The 13,205-nt window shown below is 50.6% G+C and overlaps 1 protein-coding gene across 1 annotated transcript in view; it reads left to right on the forward strand.

Moving 5' to 3' along the window:
• LOC102261892 (voltage-dependent calcium channel subunit alpha-2/delta-3-like) overlaps positions 1–13,205 on the forward strand; it is a gene marked incomplete at its 3' end in the record, with an annotated part of 535,527 nt that overhangs the window by 421,791 nt on the left and 100,531 nt on the right. The window lies entirely within an intron of this gene.

Genomic DNA, 13,205 nt, shown 5'->3' on the forward strand with positions numbered 1-13,205 from the left:
TCTAGCCTTGAGGGACATCTAGCCTGCTCACAGCTACTCAACTCTGCTGTGCTGGCACAAACGCAGCCTTGGCGACAGGTAAGTCAGTGGATGTGGCTGTGTTTCAGTAAAACATTCACCTACAAAAAACAGTGTCCGGATTGGACCTGTAGGAGGTCACTCCCTGACCTGTGGTGGAGTCTCTCTCTTCCCTTCCTCTGTTCCTTGTAATGGTAGTTAAGTGTTCAGGAACGCCTGGGGTTGCAACAGAGTCAGCTGTGGTCTTTCTTAGAGTACAAAGCAGCAGGGACCTAAGGGGCTCCCTGTTTTCAGGTTTGTGGCCCTCAAATCCAGCCTTCACATAAGGGTCTAGGGATGTTGTCCCCAAGTCCCTATATGCCCATTGGGGTTGGGATTATCATGGCCAAGGACTGGGCTCTGGCAGCAGATGGACTCTGGTTAGACCCTGGGTTTCCCCTCTGAATGGCTGTGACCTTGAGTGCACCACCTTCTCCCCTGAGACCTTAGTTTCCTCTTCCGTAGAATGTGGATAATAACTGTGTCTACCTCATGGGGTGGCTGTGAGGACTTAACAGAGGGTGTGAATAAAAGCTTATGTTAATGATGTTGCCCTTGTCATCATCACCATCACTGAGTTGGATTTTGCTCTGCTTTGTCACACCTGGGAGGCTCCTAAACAAAGAGCCATTCCCTCAGAAAAATACTTCAGAAAATGATGGCATCTTCAAAGTAAAATTCCGCCCTGCTGCCTACCATTGTGGTTTCAAAAATATCAGGGGCCAGTGCCCATCACCCACCCAGCTCCGTACCACCTACAGTCGCATGGTGGTCCAGAGAAGGCTGTGGGTTTGGTTCCTGCTCCTCCCCTCGCTGGATCCTGAGCCTCAGTTTCCCTCCGGGATGAGGGTGCTAGCTCCCTCAGAGGGCCATCGTGAGGCTGTAAAACGATGTGGGTGCAGCCTTCGCACAACAGCGACTCATGAAAGTGCTCAGTCATCTTAGCTGCCATCGCTGTTATTGGGAAACAACATGACCATGAGTTGCATTTCTAAATTGCTCTAGGTCCCTGTTTACAAAGGCTGGTCAGTGATTAAAGAACCTCCTCCTCACTGTCTCTGAAGCATGCCTCTCGTGCCTGTGCTTTGTGGCTGGATACCTGATGTCTTCCTTTCCTTGTTAACATGTTACCCATCCTTAATCCTCAGTGGAGGCAGGACTCCATTCGTGAATTATTCCCATGGTTTTGGGGCACCACATGGTGAAGCAGACACAGCCCCTCTCCTGAGGGGTTCACACTTTACTTGGGGAACAAATAGGTAATGAGATCATTAGTTAGCGGTCACCTTTATGGAAAGCCAGGGACAGTGGCAGTGCTAAGGAGGGGCCCTGCCACTTGCTCATGTGGCAGCCACACATTTACCATTTTCTCTCTTCCTCCTGGAGAAAGTGATGTCAGTCTGAACCACCTCTGCTGGGCTCTGGACTGGGCCACGTGACCTAATCTTCAGTTTGGACTCTTCCTTAGAGAGCAGATTCCTGAGCACCTGAGCCTGAGGGGCTGAGCTCACGTCTCTGGTAGGGTTGAGTCCTCTAGGACGGTCTTGTCAGCGAGGAAGGAAGGCCCCTTTGTGCATCGTGCTTGGAAGAAAGCCATCCTCTCAGCATTAAATACACACTCAACTGAAGATGAAAAATTAACAAGATTTTACAGAGCAATTTCAGATATAAAACAATTCAGAACGATCTTTTAAAATATGACAGCTGCTTCAAGGTTGCTGGAGCCATTAGCACCATTATGGAGAGAGATTTAATTGCACCGTAAGCTTTAAAGGCATAATTGCACCTTTCGGGGGCAACAGCACATGAGGGACCAGCACTGCCACTGATCACACAGGCTGTGGTGGTGGCTCTGAGTCTCACCAGGCGAATTCTAAAAGCCCAGGCAAGGGCAGTGGTCTATGAGGCGGACTTGAGCCCTGTGGGAGCTTCACTTGAGCTGTGGAGGTAGGTGATGATGTTTAAAGTCATTCTCAGCAGCGCTGTGGGGTCTGCCTACCGTCCCAACCCAGACTCGCTGGTCCCCGGCGGTGGGTTCAGTCAGGCTCTATCCCTTGTCTAGTCTGCTAGGCAGCGCGGAGCTGCCCAGGGGAGGGGCTTCAGGAAAATTCCTGTCTCCATTCTACCTAATTCAAACCAGCCCCAAACCGTCTTTTTTCTTTTCAAGCTGCAGAGATGTATTTTATGTTTAGAGGACCCTCCAGCTCCGATCCAGTTTTTGATGACATGTACTCAACACACATGCTCAGAGCTTGGTCCCTGGCTGTGATGCTCCTGGGTTAGGAATCTTACTCCCCACAAAGGAACCAATGCCGGGTCATGCTCACCCATGGGGCAGCTTGGACCCCGGGGGTGCACGTGGTTTGGGACTTGCTTGGGAGCTGCTATGCGTGGGAAGCGCTGCGCCAAGCTGGACCTCAACTTTCTGGTGACAAGTCCCACTTACTCGGCTGCCTCTCTGGGCGTGAGGTCCGAGAGAATAGGCACCTGGTCCCTCAGGATCCCCTCGGCTACTCTCAGGTCACCTTGGGGACTGGGAAGATTTGCACAGGCTGAGACCCCAGGCCTTAGGTTTCACCCCTGCAGGTCCATTGCCTGCCTTCCTTCTGAAGCATAAACGTTCCCAGCACTGTTAGGAGGTGGGGACAGGCTCCGCTCTAGTGAGACCCCAGGTCCATCTCCAGTGTCATGTCTCTGGCTGCCCTCTGCCTCCTCTCCTTTGCATACCACGGCTCCCCGCCCAATAACTGCACTGAGTTGAGATGCCCACACTCGCTGGGGAGAGCTTCTGACTTATGTAGCTTGCACATGTCAACCCTGCAAACATCCAGGGAGCAAGAACTATAGAGGCTCTGACTACCGGCCTGGGAGAGAAAGGGGGAGAGAGCAGAGAGAGCAAACTAAATGTTGTCTCAGTGCAATATGTCATCTGTTCCTTCGTTTGTGCTTTCCATCCTTCATTCATTCATCAGACATTGTCTGTGCCAAGCTCTAGAGATCTATCCATGACTAGGACAGACATGGGCCCTGCCCCGAGCGGTCGGGGAAGACAGGTACTGAGCAAGGTATGACCAGCGTGACAGGAGTTGCGAAGGCAGAGTGCGGCACTGACCTGGTCCTGGCCTCCCTGAGATGAAGAGAGGAGGAGACAGGCAGGCGGGAGTCATTGGTAGTGAAGTGTGTCCCACAGAAAGACTAAACTATGAGCAGGTATCCAGGTGGGCGAGTGTGGGGCAGGGACTCTGAGAGTGAGGAAGTGGGGTGTCGGGGAGGCTGTGGAGGGAGTAAGGATGGGCTGGCCCCCAGTGGCTGTAGCAGGAGCGGCCGCCCCTCTATGGGAGTCAGAAAGGTAACTATGGAGCCCGGGAGGGCTGGCCAGGTGGTGACAGGCTGTGAGAGCCATCAGAAGATCATGGAAGCGTTGGGGCCTGGTACCATCTGATTGGCAGCTTTCCTGAGAACAGGTGTGTGCTGGAACAGGTGTGCGCTGGTCCCATCCACACTGAAGGAGAGGACAGAAGGGAGGGAAGGAATCCAGGACACAGAATGAGAAAACCCGGGGGAGAGGAATGGTGCCTGGCCTGTTGGATGACTAAGGTGAGGGCTCTCGGGCAGGGCCCCAGAGAGCAACCTCCATTGAGAATATTAGCTCCCTGAGGGCAGGAACCTTATCTGTTTTGTTTTCTGATGATTTCTCAGCCTCAGCATGGTACTTAGCACATAGCAGGGGCTCAATAAATATTTATTGCAAGGTGAGTGAAGGAAAGAAGAGTGCAAATTAAAACACTTTGTTTTGATATGTATGAAGAAAAGACACCTGAAATAACTCTACATCTTGATTCCCCCTCCTCCAGCAGTAAAGGAAGGCAGGGGGACAGGTGGCCTGCCCGGCAGGCATAGGGGAGGTGTGAATTGCCTAGGGATACAGCCTAGGCCCATGGTGCAGCTAGCGAGCCATATGCAGCTCTTTGGCCCCTTGAGTGTGGCTCTTCCTAAGCCTTAGGAGTGCCCTAATTAACTTAATAACAGTGTACCTAACTATATAGTTTAAGTTTAAAAAATTTGGCTCTAAAAAGAAATTTCAATCGTACTGTTGATATTTGGCTCTGTTGATTAATGAGTTTGCCGACCACTGGCCTGAGCCATCCCTTTATTTTCTTGTCAGGGAACCTAGTCAGACAAGACTGGGCTGTGTGTGGAGGCCCAGCCCCTGAAAATGAAAACAGGTTCAGGGAAAGGGACACTCATCACCACCATCACAGAGGAATCGTTCTGTCTATTACAGTCCAATAGGTTCTTCTAAAAGCCCAGGCAAGGGCAGCGGTCTATGAAGTGGACTTGGGCCCTGTGGGCGCAGAGCTCACTGCTGGGAGGTGGACCTGGGCCCTGTGGGCGCAGAGCTCACTGCTGGGAGGTGGACCTGGGCCCTGTGGGCGCAGAGCTCGCTGCTGGGAGGTGGACTTGGGTCCTGTGGGAGCAGAGTGCGCTGCCATCAGGATGGGCAGGATCGCTCTGTGTGGATTTGTCAGATGTCTCAACCTATTTTTCAAATGTTGGGTTTGATAAAATGCAAAGTGCATTTTGCCAAGCACTTTTCCCCTTAATTACATGTGTATATTTTAAGGGGAATTTAATCCATATGTTTCTGATTCGTTTACACGGAAATCATTAAAATGTTTTCTAAGAGTTGTTTGACGTGTAAGAAGGCTCATGGACCTTTAAAAATGCTGTGTTTAAGTTTCTTTTTCTTCCCCTTGCCTGTGTGTGTGTGTGTGCGTGTGTGTGTGTGTGGAGAGAGAGAGAGGGAGAGAGAGAGAGAGAGAGAGAGAGAGAGAGAGAGAGAGAAAGAGAAAGATTCAGGCTCTGAATAGTTTGTTTTCTCCTGGAATGCTGAACTGGACCATTTGGAGGTGGCTTGAATCATGCTTTCACGTCTGTCTCCCTTCACTCACTGAACGTGATGGTGCTATGGCCATAAATGGGGATCAGGCCTGACACCCTGCTCTGGCCCTAGAGGAAGATGCTAGAACCCTCCCAGCGCAGGGCCCTCCGGCACCTGCAGGCCTCACCTGGGCCAGGGGAACTTTCCCAGCCTGGCCCGCCAGTGTGAGGAGAGCAGGACCAGGTGAGACACACACAGGGTAATGCCACTGAAGGGACTCCACAGCTGTCATCCCCAAATAGTCATCATTTTTCTCTTACAGTTTGAAAATTATATTTTTGTGTCACAGAATAACTTTATCTGCTTAAAAAGTCACAGTTTGAGCAGCTGAGTTCAAGCTCCTTTGCCAGTCCTTCACACTTGCGTTGCATGTGCACACACATGAGCCCAGCACAGGTCTTCATAGTGGTGTATGTGTCCGTGCACAGGCTTGTGTCCATACTTCCTCAGGAGTGGTGTTAGTGGAAGAGGGATGCCATGTGGCTCCTTAGCCCTATGCTTGGGCTTGTGTTTAGCCCAGAAGGTGCATTTGTTGAATGAATGAATGAATGAATGAATGAAACAATCAATCAGTCAATCAATGAATCAAGGAGTCGATTGCTTACCAAGAGCAGTGTCTGATTTACTACTACCCCATGTGTTATAGGCAGCAGCAGGGACACCATCTTCCCCAGCTGCTGTGAAAGAATTACAAGACAAACCTTCCACAGCTAGTGGTCTAGAGTGGGGTCCAGACATAAAATGGGGTAAACCTCAAATGCATGACTTCAGTGAATGGCTCCCTAACAATCGAGTGGGAAGAGTTGCACCTCCCCCTGAGCCTCTGGGAAGCACTTCGGTGTTGCTCTGGCCCATCCACTCAGGCCTGACCCCCGCAGTGCCCATCGTCTCCATCAGGTCTGTTTCCCGGTTTTCCAGAAGCATCAGCGAGTCTTTGGAGTGTAGCAGGCCTGGGCATGGATCACAATTCTCTGAGTACCAGCCTGGTAGACCAGAGAAAAACGTTCCACTCTCTGAGCCCCAGTTTCCCCCTCTGTAAGGTGTGAAGTGTTATTTTGAGCACCCAGCACAGAGCCTGGCACGAGGAGGTGCTCGATTGACACACATCATCTCCTCAAGCCAAACCAGTTTCCATCTCTCGACTCTCCAGGTGGGTTCCTGACCTGGCCCTGCCCAAGACTCAGCCTCTCGTCAGCGTTTTGCAGGGTGAGGTATAAACACTCTCACAAACGATGCCAGTTCACCGCCCTCTTTCACTGGCCAGCCATCTCCTCCCCCTTCATACCAGATCCCGGGACTCCAACTCTCAATGGCCTTCCCTTGCGCTCCTCCCTCCACCCCAGCCTGCTCTCCCTGCTCCCCTGACCAGACTCCCCCTGTCTTGAGAGCCCAGCTTCTCCACAGAGACCTTGTCCCTCCCTGTGGTCTCAGCCCCCTCATGGGTGTCCCCACAGAGCAGTGGCTTCACTTTCCCTGGAAAGCAGGGGGATCATTTTCCTTGGAGACAGAGGCTGTGCTTTTCTCATCCCCTTGGGAACCTGGCAGAATGGCTGGAATAGAAGTGTTTCCACCGATGTTTGTTGAGCTGAATTTCATATTGCTACCTTCCTACCTTGAACCTGCACTACTATAATACCACCTGGATCCTACATTATTGCATCACCACCTGAATCCTACATTACTACATCACTAACAGAATCCTACACACTGCATCAGCACCTGAATCTCACATTACTACATCACTACCTGAATCCTACATCACTGCATCACCACCTGTATCCTACATCACTGCATCAGCACCTGAATCCCACATTACTACATCACTACCTGGATGCTACATCACTGCATCACCACCTGAATCCTACATCACTGCATCACCACTTTAGTCCTACATCACTGCATCAGCACCTGAATCCCACATTACTACATCACTACCTGGATGCTACATCACTGCATCACCACCTGAATCCTACATCACTGCATCACCACTTTAGTCCTACATCACTGCATCACTACCTGGATCCTGCATTACTGCATCACCACCTGAATCCTACATCAGTACAGGAATCTTACATTGTTACATTACTATCTGATTCCCATATTACTATAGGTCATCACAAATGGATCATTATTTCTGCTTGTTGGTTTGTCAATTCTACTTCTATTTGAATTTGATTTTGTGTGTGTGTGCTTGCTGTTGAAGACGATCGTTTTAGATGTATTCTTAATGAAGTTATACTGCCTTCAAGTTCTCTTAATTTGTTTGTATTTTTAATATCTTCCTATTTTTCCAGAATAATAGAAATCATTATGGAGGCTTGCAATTGGATAGGAGCTGAATGTAGGCCGGGGCATTCTACAAGGAGGGGCCGGGGCAGTGAGGGGCAATGTAAGAGCTGGAACCATTGATAACAGGGGTTTTTGTTTGTTGTTGGTTTTCCTGATGTGTCTACATTTGTGAAATGTCACATTAATGGTACAGAACCGGAATTTGTAGGTGATTTACAGTATGTACTTAATGACTTAGATAGCAGTCCACTTAACACTTGCTTTGGATCTGTGCTGTGATGGGGAAGGGGAAGGATGGGGCCATCTTCAGCACCTGGAAATCACATCAGTGTGTGGTGCAGCCTGGGCAGGCAGTGGGAACAGTAGGACTAGAAGCTCTGTGCCCGGACTGACTCAGCCAGCCATGAGATGCCACCGGGCCCTGAGAATGAGAAAGGGGCAGCTTTGCTGAGGATATGGGGGCTGGGCCTCCAGGGAGGTGAGCAGATGATCCTGCAGGTGGCCCCAGGCCTCCTCTGCCCCCTCCCTGGGCTGCACCAGGTCAGCCATGGGGCTCGTCCAAGGGCGTGTGGTCCAATGACATATGCGTTGCCTCAATGCTGACCCTTGCCACCACAAAGGTTGTGCTGCCTGCTCATCTGTAAAGCAGACATTATGATAGCACCTACCTCATGGAAGTTTGTGAGGATTAAGTGAAACAGCACACTACGCTCAGCCTTTAGCACCGTGGCTTGTATGTGGTAAATGCCTACTAAGCATCACTTTTGTTAGTGATGATGGTGAATACCCCACAGTGGCTGACCTATGCCTGGGTGTGTGTGTGACCCTGAACCAGGTGACATTATTTTTCCTCCTCTATGTTGGAAATCCTTTTACCACTGGACAGTCAATGCACAGAAAACAGTGTGGAGCCAGAGTTGCTTGCGGGTGTCAGGAGCCGTGGGCGCCTTCTGCAGCAGCCGCGTGCTGATGCTCACCCGCCTGCCCTTTGCTCCTCATGCTCAGACCTGGGAGCCTCCTTGTGTTCAGGTCCTACCGCTGGGCCACATGGCTCCTGAGAACTGTGATGTCGTCAGTTAATTGCTGTGGGGCTTCCAAATGACGCTCTTGGCTTTCCTTCCTTTTTAAAAATATATTTTATTGATTTTTTTTTTTTTTTACAGAGAGGAAGGGAGAGGGATAGAGAGTTAGAAACATCGATGAGAGAGAAACATCAATCAGCTGCCTCCTGCACACCCCCTACTGGGGATGTGCCCGCAACCAAGGTACATGCCCCTGACCAGAATAGAACCCGGGACCCCACAGTCTGCAGGCTGACGCTCTATCCACTGAGCCAAACTGGCTAGGGCGGCTTTCCTTCTTTCAGGCATGCAGGGCTCTCGGGGGTCCTGGGGCCTCAGCAATTCGCTGGTACTAGTCATGGCAGGGGCATGAAGGGAGTCTTTCTTCCCACTTCTCTTTCTTCTCTCCCCTGCTCTAAGCTAACGTAATCTTCTACCTAGAACACACAGCCCTCTTCCTTGGAAGCACTCCCCTGTGCATGAGCCCACGGATGTCTTCCTCGTCAGTGTTCTTCCTTTGGATAACATTGATGCGGTGTTTATTAGGTGCAGGCACAAGCATGATCTCAGACAGTACTCCTTCCCACAAGTCAGTGAAGTAGGAGCCATTGTTATTCCCATTTTACAGATGAGGAGACGGAGGCTTAGAGACTTGCTCAGGATGACTCAGCCAGTGAAATGGGTGAGTCAGCATATGACCCCCCACACTTTGATTTCAGAATCACTGGGACATACTGCCTCTTTGTACCGTGTCCTACATGTCCCCTTATCCACCACCCTGTGGCTGTGCCTGTGTTCACGTAGCTGTGTCATGCCTATTAACACACACACTTTGCTCGTGTGGCAAATGGAAGGTCCTGTTTTTGTCAAATTGTGCTATTTTCTTCTCAGCATGTAAAAATCCATCATAAATGAAAACTAGCCTTTTTTTTTAATAAACACTCCCAATCTGTTCCCCTGAGCAAAAGAAATGTTGCAGCAGAAAATCTTTTTAAAAATGTAAAGCAAACTGCCTCAGAATATCAGTGGGTACCAGCTGCTCACACGTTGGGGATATTTCTGTTGGAGGTGAGACACCTCCACATTTAATCCTACAAACCTGCCAGACAGGAATGCGTACCAGGCAAGGGAATAATGATTTGCAGTGCAAAACGGCTCTCTGCCTCCCTGGCCTCGGTGCCTTTAGAAGTGAATTCCTCCACCATAGTGACTGGGGTGACAGGCACAGAGCTGGGTTCAACACCACCATCATATATTGATCTAATAGATTTTCACAAAACATCTTCCATGTGCCGACATCAGACGCTAGCATAGGAAGGTGTGATGAATGGGAAGACACCGCCATGCGCTCCTGGAGCTCGCAGGCCAGTGGGGATGCACAGGGAAGTGAGCGCACAGTAAGCTCTGGGTGCACCCAGAGGAAAGGGGGCTGTGGTTCTGCCAGGCTGTGTCCCAGAACAGCTCAGCTGGGCCAGGGGCGAACTAGGGGTGGGGGTGGCCATGGCCAGAGCACACGTTCTTGAAGAAGATGAGCTTGGCTGCCGTCTGAAGGGTGGGTGGGAAATAATACCCAAGGACTGGGGCAGGGTGGGAGGGGGGACTATTGCAGAGAGATCACAGTGCACGGATGTTGCTAAGCATCCTTGAAAGACTGTTTGGGGGTGAAATAAGGGAGGGAGATGCTATGTAAAATCTGCCACTCTTGATCCACTGTGTACACAGGATATTCAGGGAATACAAGTCTGTACTCCAGAGAAAGCCATTGCAGTGTATGAGTCAGCTTGCCCAAACTTGCCTGATTATGGCGGGCTCTATCAGGGAACAGCATTAGCATCTCGGAGGGCACAGGCATTTCCTGGGAGACCTGAGTGAGATGGAGCCCCGTGTGCTCAGGTGGAGAGGTTCAGATGCTCACCAATAAGGGGCCGAGATGCTGAGGAAAAGACATAGGACATTGCGCGTGTTTGAAGGGTATTCATAAGTGGTGTATATGCAGAACATTTCTCTAGGAATATACAGGAAATTAAAGGACTTACGTTTTACATTCCACCCTCGGTTCAGTTTAAGTGTTTTTCCATGGACAAGTGTTGCTTTTTTAGGAGTTAAAAACCAAAGAACAAAAGCACTTGATTTACAAAAGCTGCTCCTCTACAAGTATGTTTCAGGTACACAGCTATCCTGTAAAAGGCAGCACAGCTGTGTGTCGGTTTCTAATGGCTTTCCAGTTGACGGTCCTCTCAGCTTGTGGTGGGCATGGCTGACACACTCTTGTTTGAGGCAGAGGACCATGGAGTAAGCTGTTTATGTGCCGACACTGACTCTGCTGAAGATTGCATTTAGTGTCATACTGTGCCCTTGGGTGGCAGTAGTTATTTTCATCCAAGTGATGTGGCCCTGGGGAAGGAGAAATGGTTCCCTCTAAAACCATTTCATAATACTCCAGTCATTTGTGGGCAGGTGTCACAGACATGGGGTGCTCTTCCTCAAATATGAGCAATGTTCTACATTTGGGGTCACATAGATCAGTGCTTCCAGGGGTCAGACTGGAAATGGGATTAGAAGTGAGGTTTGCTGCTCTCAGGCCAAAGGCAGGTGGCCGTGCGTCTTGCTTGTGTTCTCATTGGCATTGCCTCAGGGTCCATGCGTGATGCTTTTTGAAGCAGCTGTTCCTGGGCCTCAGGAACCCTCTGGAGGTGAGGGAGGTGCCTGACAGAGGCCCAGGGCTGAGCGACGAGGATGTGCCCCAGTCAGTCCCTGTGGCTTGACCGCCTGTCCCAGGCCCCTCTTCAAGCCTGGCCTGCATTGGTGATATGAGTCACGGGGGTTTGGGCCAGAGGTTGCATCTTCACCACCTGAAGGATGCACAGGTAGACCTTGGGGAAAGGACACCCACTCTCAGCTATATTCTCTGCTCAGTGCCCCCTGAAATGCCTAAAGCCCATGCCTCCCTTACTTCGGGTGGGTTTCTAGTAAAAATGACTGTGGTTTCCTTATTTATCTTTTGAGACATCCTTCTCTGAGCAGCATGGCAGCTCCATGTTATAATCTCCCAGGGCCACCGTCTGGCATTCCTCCACCGTTCGGAAGTGGGAGAGTGATTTTCTACATTTCTGATTGGATTCCTTTTCCCCTCTCACTTCAGGGGGTAGAACAATTCTTGGGTGGCCTCTACCTCAACAACCGCTCCCGGGTCACGTGTGGGTCATACCTCTACGCAGGTAGAGGCAACACACCGTGACTTCATCTTCTGGCAGGTGGATTAACCCACATCTCAGAGAAACTGGAAGCATCAAAGTCTACATGGAGGGACTCAGAGGGAAAGTCTTCCAGCTCCAAATCTGTGGCTTCTCCATGGAGATTGGAAGCAGAGCCTCGCAGTGGAGTCCGAGAGGGCGCGTCCTCACCGGGGTCTGCTTGACTCAAGGCCCAGTGCTGGGTGCAGGGAGGCGGACCATCCTTGTCCTTCACAGACTTTCTGGGGTGGGTTTGCCTGTGGGGTTTCCCTGCTGTTAAAGGCAGAGTGAAGGAGGGAAGTTGCAGGACCAAGTCTTTTGGGAACCCAGACAAAGAGGTGTGAGGGGCTCTCTATTGGGGTGCAGACTCGGGACCAGTTGGGGTGCTGGCGATGGGCTAGCATTAGGGAGACCGTAGGGAGGTTTCCCAGGCAGCAGAGGAGCCCCAAGAAAAGAGTAGACCAGGTCAAGGTCTTCTGACATGTGCCCAGAAGCAGGTGGGGCTGGTTTGTTCTGCACAAAGCAGACTTTAAAGACCGGGGCTCAGTGCCCTGTCAGCTTTTACAGCCTTTCCGGAAGGTCCTCTTGGATTTCAACAGGTTCTCATACTCTCTGTTCTGATCTCCTTGGTTTTCTCCAGTCGATTGGCAGCTTGGGCCTATGCTCCTTCCCCATCTCTTCTCCCATTTTCTCCTGCCACAGAATATCTGCTTGTCTCAAAGGGATCGATTTATTCTTTTCTTATTTGCCAGTTTACTCCCTTCTTTCAAAGAGGATCTGAGGCAGGTGCATTGAAGGGCCAAAAGGTCTTTTCTTCTTTTGTCCTTCTTGCTCCTCCCTCCGTTTTGTGAGCGGAGTCTAGCCAGTGACTGAGTGACCATTCCTATGTGCCCAAAGGCACTGGCTTTTTAAGTACAGTTTGGGGCTACTGCGTTGAATGGAAGGTGGAGCACTAAAGACTAGAGCTCTCAGTTTTATGTGTAAGAAACACTGTTTTAGCTCACATAGAAGCTTCCTTCTGTTTGCTCTTTTCTGGGACAACCCCAGCAGGTATCAGCATAAGGGCTGCTAAGACACGCCTGTCTCCCCAGGATAACAGAGGGCCACGGGGACGCCGCCATGCTGTGCCCGACAGGCAGGTGCCGCCAGGTGCCCCAGCTCCACGGCCTCCCTGGCCGCCTGCTGGTCGGTGGAGCCGTGGATGGGCTCCCAAGCCAAACGGCCTGGGTTAGCATCCAGGCTCCACTATTCAGCTGTGGTGTGATTTCAAACAAGATACAGAACCCCTCAGCCTCAGGGAGAATAACTCTACCCACCTCAGCGCAGGGCATTTTTTAAAGACTGGATGAAAGAGAGAGAGGAGAGAGACAGAGGGAGATACAGAGAGAGACACAGAGGGAGACACACAGACACTGACATATTAGTAGACCCAGAAAGAAAGCATCAGGCACTGTCATTGCTGTTGCTCACCCACTTGCAGATGGGAAGACTGAGTCTCAGGGAGGTTAAGTTACCCGTCCAAGTATGAATCCCGGTCCAGCCCTCTGAAAAGTCAGCTGTCTTTTTTTTTTTTTTTTGATTAGTTAAATCTTTATTGTTCAGATTATTACATTTGTTCCTCTT

The sequence above is a fragment of the Myotis brandtii genome, unplaced genomic scaffold, assembly GCF_000412655.1.
Source record: "Myotis brandtii unplaced genomic scaffold, ASM41265v1 scaffold316, whole genome shotgun sequence".
NCBI classification, from domain to species: Eukaryota; Metazoa; Chordata; class Mammalia; order Chiroptera; family Vespertilionidae; genus Myotis; species Myotis brandtii.